At 36.2% G+C, this 11,453-nt stretch overlaps 1 pseudogene; it reads right to left on the minus strand.

Annotated features, from left to right (window-relative positions):
* Positions 1–6,940: 6,940 nt before the first annotated feature.
* Positions 6,941–10,514, minus strand: LOC137404760 (baculoviral IAP repeat-containing protein 7-B-like; annotated as a pseudogene).
* Positions 10,515–11,453: the final 939 nt, after the last annotated feature.

Raw genomic sequence — 11,453 nt, forward strand, 5'->3', positions numbered from 1 at the left:
ACAGATGGCTGCCAAGAGCATGTGTGTTACCTGCATGTAAGCCTTATCTATTTTTGTTAATCAAAATACTTAACCATGTGATAGTTGGAGTAATGCCAGCTATTTTTCAATGGTGATCAGATGCAGCAAGTGTGCCAACGATTTGCACATTTATTAATAAGAATTTCTTGAGCAGCCAGATTTTATCTAGGTTCTGTTGTGTAGTCCTCAAATGTCCAAAGGGTTTATTCAGGATGTCCCGATATTATACCATCAATTGTTTCAATGTGTTACAAAAGCTAAGTTTAACATGGTGCTGTTTATCTTCTACTTGGATCTAATCAATTTAGATTAGTCAACTCTATGTAATAGCTAAAGTTGTTCGTTGGTCAACTATCACATTACGTTTCATTGTTTGCAACTATTCCCAGGTTCTGTATGTTAGTTAAAACCTTGTCAGACATAATTATTTCTGTAAATGCTAAGTAGTCAAGTGTAGATCTAATTTAAAAGTTGTTCTTCTGTTATGATGATTGCAAAGTATATATCTGGTTTGTGTATACCCTACAGGATGAAAATATTCGATGGTTATAAAAATTCGTGATTTTGCGAACAGTCAATTCCGCGAATTATTAAACTCCACCACTAATTAGTTCTATTTTTAATCACAAGGGAGAATGACTACTGCTTCAAATTAAAAACTAGCCGCTAGGCATAAATACTAAACGTAGCTGAGTTCCAAAACCTTTTTAAAATCATTGCTATAATCATTGCTCTGAAATCATTGCCAATGCATCACATTTCTTTACAAAATTATTCAAAGTTGTCACAAGATATGCAGAATGGCGTCATCGCAAAAATAGCCGCAAGGCAGAAGTACTAAACTTAGCCAAGTTCCAGAACTTCCTTGAAATCATCGCCGGGGCTTCGAGATTTATTGCCATTGCATCAAACTTCTTTACAAAATTATTCAAGGTTTTCACAAGTTATTCGGCATGACTTTGTCATTACAAAAATCTCTCCTAGTCTTTTGACATTGAAATCAACTCCATCAATCTCTAATACCGAAGTTGAGGACGATCGTGATTCTGATCTGGACATTATGGTATGTATTTGATTTGCAGTGCAGATACGTTTTTCCATAATTACCTGCATTAGTTAATTATTTTGTTTAAAAACTGATTGCTTTCATTAAATACTTCAGCTATTGTTTTTGTACGTCCTTAACACTTATTAATATTTTTTTGTGTGTTCACTGCAGATTGAGAATGAAATATAACCTATTCCGATTACGAAAACTAGAGACAAGCAATAATATTCATCAAGGCAGGAATATTGGCAGAGAAGCAACCAGTCAGCCTAGACCTCTTCATCAACAACAACTCCTTGATATCGCTGCAGCAAACATGATTATATTATATATTTCATGTATAGATATGATATAATTTATTACAAACTTGAGTGTACAAATAAAATATTTCAAATACAAATAATATTTTACAAACGATGAGTGGAGTAAATATAAACAGTTTAGTCCATGTGGCGGTTGTCTAGCAATAAAATTAAACTGGTACTCTTGATAAGCACTTATCAAGAGTACCAGTTTAATTCATGAATACTAGCGTATAATGGTGCTCTCTGACTAGTTATTTTAGTAATAGCAGCTCTATATCGCTGTCACTGTTTTGGGTAGATGTTAAAGGCGATTATCTCGCTACTACATGGCTGGTAAGGAAGTTATCATCAGAACTCTCCTTGTGGCTTACTATTGCAAAGTTCTGCCGGTTGGCCAAAACTTTGTGCTCGTAAAGGCGTTTTTGTTCGTTTTTAAAACAAATATATTCTTCTCGTTAGCAGCTGCGGTCACTTCTACCTCAATTTCAAGACTTCCCTGAATGGTTGGTGATCTTCTAAGAATGACATCTATTACCCTTGCAGTCATTGTGCCTTCATTATGATGAAAAATCTCTCTCTCACACTAAAACAAATAACGAAGCGGTAGAGATGAAAAAAATAAATATTGCGTTTTACCGAAAAACTATAGTAAAATTCAACTAATTTAGTAAGTGGTTTTGAAGAAAACTCATTACTTACCACAAGTTGTTGGTTCATCAAAGGCCTCCAAATCAATGAATATTCGTGAAAACCTCTGATCGCAGCAAAAAAATTATAGCTTAGCACTATCGACTCGCAGTTGTAAGCTAATTAGAAACCGGAACACGCAATGTGCGCATGCGTAGGGTTAACTCTATTGCTATCCACAAAAGAGTCAACTCTTCATAGAGAGTGACAGTGTTCAGCCGCGAATAAATTAATCCGTGAATATGTATGAAATGGAAGTTTTCGCGAAATTTAACTCGGCGAATAAATTCATTCTGTAGGATATCTGCTTTGCATATGTATGCTTTGTTTACCGGGAATTCAACTACTTTTCATAGCATTTAAATTATTTTGTAAAGTATGCTAAGGCACAGGGATGGAAGCACCAAGTGTGGAACCTACCTCTATGTATACAATGCTGCAGAGAAGTTGAAGACAGCAGATAGTTTATGTTTATACTCCCGCAGTTATGGCAAACTGAGGCACCCTCAGTTCATCTCAGCTATATTAAGCGAAGATTTGACTGCGTCTTTTAGCAATTCTAAAATAATAATTTCATTGCTCCCCTAAAAGCTGGATTCCATCATTTTTATTTATACTATAGTTACATTTGATTTAAAATTATGAACTGTATAGTTGTGCGTGCCTTAGCCTTAGCTCAAACTCAACCACCAATAATTTTTTGTATTAAAGTTTTGTAAAAATCGAGAAAAATGTTCTCGCCTTTGATTACTCTATATTTTCTTGATTATGCATATTTTAGTGATCAATCCCTAACTTCCTAACCTCATAATATAAATTTTTTTTCTGTTCATTATTACAGAACCTGCACAGAAACAGTTGCAGCAAATTTAATTGTTGCTTTGTTTAATAGGAACAGTATGAATACTTGTACCAAGTACTCAAAGATCGTTGCAGTAAATTCAGAGACTATGTTAATTTTGGATAATCCAAACATCTCTAAAGAATGGATATGTGAAGTGAAATGAGGCTGTTTTGTTTGATTGTCTAAGGCGCGTGAAAAAGCTTGAAATTTAAAATTGTTATCATTTAATGTTTTTCACCTAAACCATCATGGTTCTATTGCAGTTATACTTGCTTTACACTCAGATACCTTAAAGGTTGACTTGCTTTACACGCAGATACCTTAAAGGCTGACTTGCTTTACACGCAGATACCTTAAAGGTTGACTTGCTTTACACGCAGATACCTTAAAGGTTGACTTGCTTTACACGCAGATACCTTAAAGGTTGACTTGCTTTACACGCAGATACCTTAAAGGTTGGCTTGCTTTACACGCAGATACCTTAAAGGTTGACTTGCTTTACACGCAGATACCTTAAAGGTTGACTTGCTTTACACGCGGATACCTTAAAGGTTGACTTGCTTTACACGCAGATACCTTAAAGGTTGACTTGCTTTACTCGCAGATACCTTAAAGGTTGACTTGCTTTACACGCAGATACCTTAAAGGTTGACTTGCTTTACACGCAGATACCTTAAAGGTTGACTTGCTTTACACGCAGATACCTTAAAGGTTGATTTGCTTTACACGCAGATACCTTAAAGGTTGACTTGCTTTACACGCAGATACCTTAAAGGTTGACTTGCTTTACTCGCAGATACCTTAAAGGTTGACTTGCTTTACACGCAGATACCTTAAAGGTTGACTTGCTTTACACGCAGATACCTTAAAGGTTGACTTGCTTTACACGCAGATACCTTAAAGGTTGACTTGCTTTACTCGCAGATACCTTAAAGGTTGACTTGCTTTACACGCAGATACCTTAAAGGTTGACTTGCTTTACACGCAGATACCTTAAAGGTTGACTTGCTTTACACGCAGATACCTTAAAGGTTGATTTGCTTTACACGCAGATACCTTAAAGGTTGACTTGCTTTACACGCAGATACCTTAAAGGTTGACTTGCTTTACTCGCAGATACCTTAAAGGTTGACTTGCTTTACACGCAGATACCTTAAAGGTTGACTTGCTTTACACGCAGATACCTTAAAGGTTGACTTGCTTTACACGCAGATACCTTAAAGATTGACTTGCTTTACACGCAGATACCTTAAAGGTTGACTTGCTTTACACGCAGATACCTTAAAGGTTGACTTGCTTTACACGCAGATACCTTAAAGGTTGACTTGCTTTACACGCAGATACCTTAAAGGTTGACTTGCTTTACTCGCAGATACCTTAAAGGTTGACTTGCTTTACACGCAGATACCTTAAAGGTTGACTTGCTTTACACGCAGATACCTTAAAGGTTGACTTGCTTTACACGCAGATACCTTAAAGGTTGACTTGCTTTACACGCAGATACCTTAAAGGTTGACTTGCTTTACACGCAGATACCTTAAAGGTTGACTTGCTTTACACGCAGATACCTTAAAGGTTGACTTGCTTTACACGCAGATACCTTAAAGGTTGACTTGCTTTACACGCAGATACCTTAAAGGTTGACTTGCTTTACACGCAGATACCTTAAAGGTTGACTTGCTTTACACGCAGATACCTTAAAGGTTGACTTGCTTTACACGCAGATACCTTAAAGGTTGACTTGCTTTACACGCAGATACCTTAAAGGTTGACTTGCAACAAAATTCACATTACAGTTATTTGGTATCAAAAGATTCACCATGTCTTACTCCGTTGTGTTGTAGGTGCCAAATATGTGGAAATGTGATAACAAAAGCTCTTAAAAGCTCAAAAACGAACAGTTAATCGCAGCCACACAAGACTGTCTGAGAATAACAATTACAAAACTTTAGATCAAATGCTAAAATTTAACATACCGAATTAGTTGTAATCATAGGCCTTACTGTAGTCTGTTAACACAAACAAGGTCTAACTACATCTCCTCTTGTGTAGCACTCAATATGCTTTCAAGATCTGTCGACAAGTGTGAGTGTGTGTCTAAATGCTATTTGATTATGGTCCCTTCTTAATCAAACTCAATATGCTTTCCACATCCATTATCTTTCCACATTATAAAACATCACGGAACATCAATGATGAAATATGAATTGATATTCTTAGAAAAATACTGAGTTGTTATGGTTACTAGCACACTGGCTTTTGTCATGAGAGATCATCATGTGTAATAGCTATGTGCACAAATATTCTTAGATGTTGGAAGGTGGTCGAGCGGTGCATATGATAGCATGCTTGTCTGTGAATCCAAATACCTGAGTGCATCTATATAATCTATATACAGCGCAGTGTTTTTCACAACACTATTAGCACTCTTACTATAGTAAATATTTTAGCAGATGAAGTTCCCTGTTAGCTTTCATACACGATAGATTTTTATAATGTCAACTTTTGAATGTGTACAGATACAAGAGGTGTCAACATGTAGAGAGAAAATGCATAAAACCTCATATGATAAATACATAATGGTGCAACTGTTATTCCAATTTCTTCTTAATTGCTTTATACAAGTACAACAACGGCACGATCAATTTTTTTAACAACTGCACCATCAACGCATCCATCAATAGCACAGTTGATACATACAGGCATGTGTGCAATATTGGTAAAAACAATGCTTTCAATAATTGCAATATTTCGTCAGTGTTGTTTTATTTAAGCAACTTCATGATATAACTAGTGAATTATGTTGTGTTCTAGTAGTTGCTATCAGCAATCTTATCCATTAAATAATTTGGCATCTTGATTTGCATTCATATGACTTTGTAATGACTAGGTTTTTCGACATGTTTGCATTTGCATTCTATATGCATTTGATGCAATAATTGAGCCGATCATGATAAATGTTGAAGCGAAAATATCAATCACTCTTTAAGCGGCGGGAACATATTAGCATTCACACCCTGGTTCAGCACAGATTTAACACCTACAGACTCCCCGGCAAATTTCCCTGATATTGCTTTAGTTGGCTCGAGTTGTTAACAGAGAGTAAAAATACCATGCATAGCTGAAACAAAGCAGCAATAATGATATTTTTATCATAACAAGATGAGCATAAAGTTGAAAACAAGCTACTAAATTCTTATCACATGCCTCTACTTAGTTATTGGTTATAGTTTTAAATACATATGTAACTCATTGAAGTTGATACCTAAGTCAAAATTGAATGTCTGTATCGTGATTGGTTGGAGTTAAATATGTAGTTGTATTGCGAGTGATAATTGCTGTACAGCTACATATATTGACTATTTATCATTAAATAGGGTACGAGTTAAAAAAATATAGAAAACTGACACAGAGTATCAGTGTCTAAAATACAAATAAATAAATTAAATGAAAAATATAGGTAAAATCACAATATAGAAAACTCACATAAACAATCGAGGTTTAAAGTACAAATAAATATATTAAATGATAAATATAAATAAATTCCAAGAGTTTACTGCATAAAAACATGCAATGAAGTAACAAAAATTATATATCTATCATGCAAAGAGTATAAAGCAATAGGTTCATATCGAAAAAGCTAAAAACTCATCTCAGGAAAGGAACTGCTTGGCAACCTCAAGTCAATCTTCAAGGAACTCTATTTTGCCTGAGGTTCCTTCCAAACCTGAACATGCAAGGCTCTTGGTTATCGTCAAAGCACAAAAACAACTGTTTTTTTACAGATAATTTTTTTTCAAGCTTTTTATCAATAAATACTATGATTACCCAGAGATATTAATAAACAAACTTGGAATCTAGATGGTGACTAGACGAAATAAGCCATCTCACGACGTCAACGTGCCCTTGCAAAGAGATGGATATGTGCTGATTAGAGTCTGAATAAAATCTAAGAAAGATGTTTTTACTGAGACTTTTAAAAATTGTATAATTTTTTTCTGCATCCTCACATAACCAGAATGAACTTTGATATAACTAGGCAAGGAAGGTCCTGCAGGCTCCTTTTACAAGACTTGCGCATGCTGGGCATTTTGCAGGAAGATTTCCTTTGCTGCAGTCCTGACAGAGGCGGTAGCATCCACAAGGAAGGACAACGGCTCCAGACTGCAACAAAAAAACATCCATTAGTCAAGAATAGACTATAACTATATAAAATTACATGTAAAAAATATTACACATACGGTTATCAACAGTCAAATCAATAAATCAAACTGGTCAATAATGAAATCGATGTGAAATGTAAACCATCGACTAATTGAAACCCTAATTTAATAAATACAGTGAAGTCAGCGTTATTAAAACTTGAAGGTAACAAGTCAAATAGTTAATTCGAATTAGTCAAACTATTTACAATTTTAAGTGATATAGAGGGATAGGAACCTAAAAAATGTTTGAATTAAACAGAAATTCAAATTATCAAAATCCGAATCATTCAGACTCCGCTGTATATGGCTAATAATAGAATAGTAAGAATAGCTCACCGTGTTCTTCCTACACTTTTTACATCTGAAAGCGTCAACCAGATCCTTACATTCCCGCTCAGATGGATCATTAGGGTTCGTGATCAGCTCAACGACGTTTATCCTCCTATAAGAATATAAGGTTGTGTTATACAGGGGAGACAATGTTAGTATTGAGAGTCATCTAATGACAACCAATAAGAACAGTTAAATATGAGGTACCCACCTTCCTGGTTGAATGGTTGAATCAGTGACACCAGTTGTCACTGATTGGTCATTCTTTCTACTAGCTACTTCTTTTTGGTATTCCTCTGTAAACAGTAAGAGTAAGTTCGTAAGCAAGTTGATTGGTAGAACAGTAAATGTACAATGACCTCTAATGCCATTGAAATGACCTATGAAGACACAAAATGTCTTCAAATGAACTCTCTACACTTACCTAAAGGTATGGAGTTGCCCTCATACAGCTCTTGTACTATCTCCACCAGCTTACTTGGTTCCTCAAATTCCACATCTACAACCACAATAGAATGAGTTCCTCACCTCATTGAGTAGTATGTAACAAGTAAATTCAGAGTATCTCAACTGCATCTTATTATAGTCTAGTTGACTCTGCGTCAAGGTCAATTATTAACTAGAGTCTCAATGGCTAAAAAAATGTGTAACTTATACAAAGCTATCAGCATAAGTTTTGTAGACAATATCAATATCTATGCAACTTACCATCATTAACTTCATAAGCCTTTGCTATGATCTCAGTTGGATACTCAAGTAATCGACAGTATTTGTATCCATCAAGTTCCTCTATAGACACTGGCTCTTCACTCGTTTCCATCTCTTCCTCTGCAGCAGTACAAACATGATTAAGTAATATCCAGAGGTCTGTAAACACTGGTGGAATTTACATCACAAATTGGACAGAGTAAATAAGATACATGACCTATTTTATTAAACAAGACCATTTAGTAGACAACATGTTTACTTCTGGCCTTACTGAGTAAATAAAACAGATATCTAGGTCATAATGACATAATATACTGCTATCAGATGTGAAAAGGTTGGTCAAGAAACAAGAGTTGAAATAAACTGATAAACAACTCACCAAGAAAAGAAACATCTCCCTTGTTGTAAAGCAGAGTTTCTGCAGTAGCGATGTTATCGGGAGTCATCTGTTGCCGGGCAGTTTTGATGAAAGTCACACCCTTTGTTGAACAAAAGTGCAGCCTGGGTACCACCTTAAAAAAGAAAAAATCTGTTAAATACCGCAATAAGATTAACTTTGCAAAGAGAACTTGTCAAAATTATAATAGCATTTCCAGCAGTTAATTCAGGTTTGTACACATACTTTGCGTGTTCAATCCAAGGATCGTCTCCCCTGCTCCACATCTCAAGAGCTCCATCACACCAGAAACACTTTACTTTGTCTCCGATGCCTTCATACAGAAAGCCAGCTTCACAAAGCTTGTCTGCAGCTATTGGGTTACCGCTAGGGTATCGTCGGTATGTATCCATTCTCTTACTTTGAACACTCATAGGTGGATCTTTGGGTCTGATTGTGTTGATATTCAGGTCACCAAGAGTAGCTGGTTCTACATAATAGTTCATAAATGGCTAAGGCTAGTGTTGAAGTCATGGTGTGACTCACATATCAGCGAGAAGTAACTGTTACAGTATTGGTAAAATATATAGCTGTATTACAGTATGACACCACAAACTACCCTAATGTAGCACATGCTAAGAGATGACATAGTGAGGTGGACCTACACTAAACATATACTGTATGCGGTCAACAAATACTCACTTCGATCATTTCGGACAGAGCTACTCAGTTGACTTGTCATGAGGTCTTTAGGAAGTCCACAGTTACTCATAGGGATGTTCTGACACGGCTTGTCTACAACATGATAATCATCATGCTATATTATTTCTGAGAGTGTTGGTTGGTACATGTAGACTTCAATCATTTGGCAATAAAAAAGCACTGATAAATACTTGTGCTAAAAACACTTACTATTGTAAATATTGTCTGTTATGTTTAGAAGTAACCTTAGACAAACTAACAAGACAAAATGTTCCACTATCAACCTTAAAAATCTGGAAACATTTATGTTTTTATTGATTGTAGCAACAAGAAATTCTCAGCATCTGTTAGCAGAAATAAATGTGACTCACTGCAGTAATTATATTAAACTATCCAAAGTGGCTAAGAGTAGAAATACAATACAATGTATTCATCCTGTGCGACTCACTTTGAACCATCTTGCAGTAGTTGAAGAAGTTTTTATGCTGATACTTGGGCACATCTCCTCTCTCCCAGTTCCTGACAATTCTCCCACAGAAGGAGCACTGCACTCTGTCCGCTACACCGGTGTAGTAAAACCCTTCCTTAGCACAGTCATGAGCCTTGACTATTGTTTCTATTGGCCAGTGAGCAGCAAAGGTTCGCTGCCTTTCTTTCTCTGAGACCATGAGAGACTCTTTCTCTTCCTGACTAAGTTTTAGGAAGGCATAGAGGAACTCCTTGTCTAACATGCGATCTACGATAGAAGAGAAAGAAAATTATTTCCTCCGCGACCTTGCGAGTTTGCACAATATAAATATATTTGTTGTAAGCACTGTAGTCAACGGCTAAGTAGAATGTAACGACCCAGTTCACGATTATACTGAGTAACATAGCTCTAGCGTAGCTAACTCAGCTAGCACATGATTAGTTAACTCAATGATATACAGCCCCCACTGGGGGCTGTATATCATTGGTTAAATAATGATGTTGAACAACTTCCCTGCCATGACGAGTACATTCGATTGCTCACTTGTCATACATACACTGAAAATAATACCTTTTAATATAAAAATATTTCATTATTATTATGAAAAGACGATCTATGCAGTTAAACACTTAAAATTCAGATGTCTGCAAGATTTTGAAAAGAATTTGGTAGTCTACACTCACCAAACTGCTCTTTCCTCTCTTTAATAATACCAGGTGGTGGTCCAAATCGCCCATGTATCCAGTCATATCCTGGCACATACTCAGCAGCTTGCCTGCGCCGGTCTACATCCAATGCGTCAAAGTTTCTTTCAGGCATCTAAATGAGCAGTCATGATAAATGTACCAATGAATTAGAAAATAATTAGTTTTAGTAAATTTTAGCAACCGTAATCAGAGAATACTGACTTATGAAATTCAAGTTCAATAAAATGATTGCTATTTACAACCCCAAAAAGTAATAAGAGATAGATGGAATACCGTCAGTACCAAATATTGTCAGCTTATATCGAGTAATAGCTCCAATCGAAAGCTGTTATAATTAACGAACTAGGTTTCTGTACAGCTATTTATAGTTATTTACAGTTACATGTATTTATACATAGAAAGTGCGGGTCACTTCCGCGTGACGCTTTGCCGACTAATCACGATCGGGGAAAGCCATGCAACATGTTCTGTACAGTGTCGTATAGTTTCACAGTCCCGTGACCAAAAACCGGAAACAGAAACGTCCGATTCCAAACAAACCCGATCGACATACTGATCTCCAATGGAATATTCATACCTCGCTCTCAATACCGCTCTTTGTTGTATTATGGGATTTGTTAGGCTCAGGCTATATTGGTGTCTGAGCTCAAGGCAGTACAGGTGGTCTTGGTAATTACGGTGAGTGCATAAAGCTGGATAAAGCTAGTGGGTAAAGCTAGTAGATAAGCTAGTGTAAGGCAGTATAGGGGAGGATATAAGGAAGTGTAACGAAAGACCGAGGCTCTTCTTCATCTTCACATCAGTACATGTGAGTACATTGATTTATACAACACTCTTTTTTTGCATTTACATGTACATGTACTTTACGTTTTTACAAAAACGTTATTAGTAGCTTCATGCAGTGTCGTATAGTTTCAGAGTCCCGCGAACAACAGAAGCGTATACGGGAGCTCGCTCGATTCCAAACAAATAGGCCGCGCCTACTATTTTTATAGAAGTTATAATGGAGAGGCCGCAACATTAATCAACAAAAGCTGCTCCCATTAGCAGT

Source organism: Watersipora subatra, chromosome 9, assembly GCF_963576615.1.
Source record: "Watersipora subatra chromosome 9, tzWatSuba1.1, whole genome shotgun sequence".
NCBI lineage: Eukaryota > Metazoa > Bryozoa > Gymnolaemata > Cheilostomatida > Watersiporidae > Watersipora > Watersipora subatra.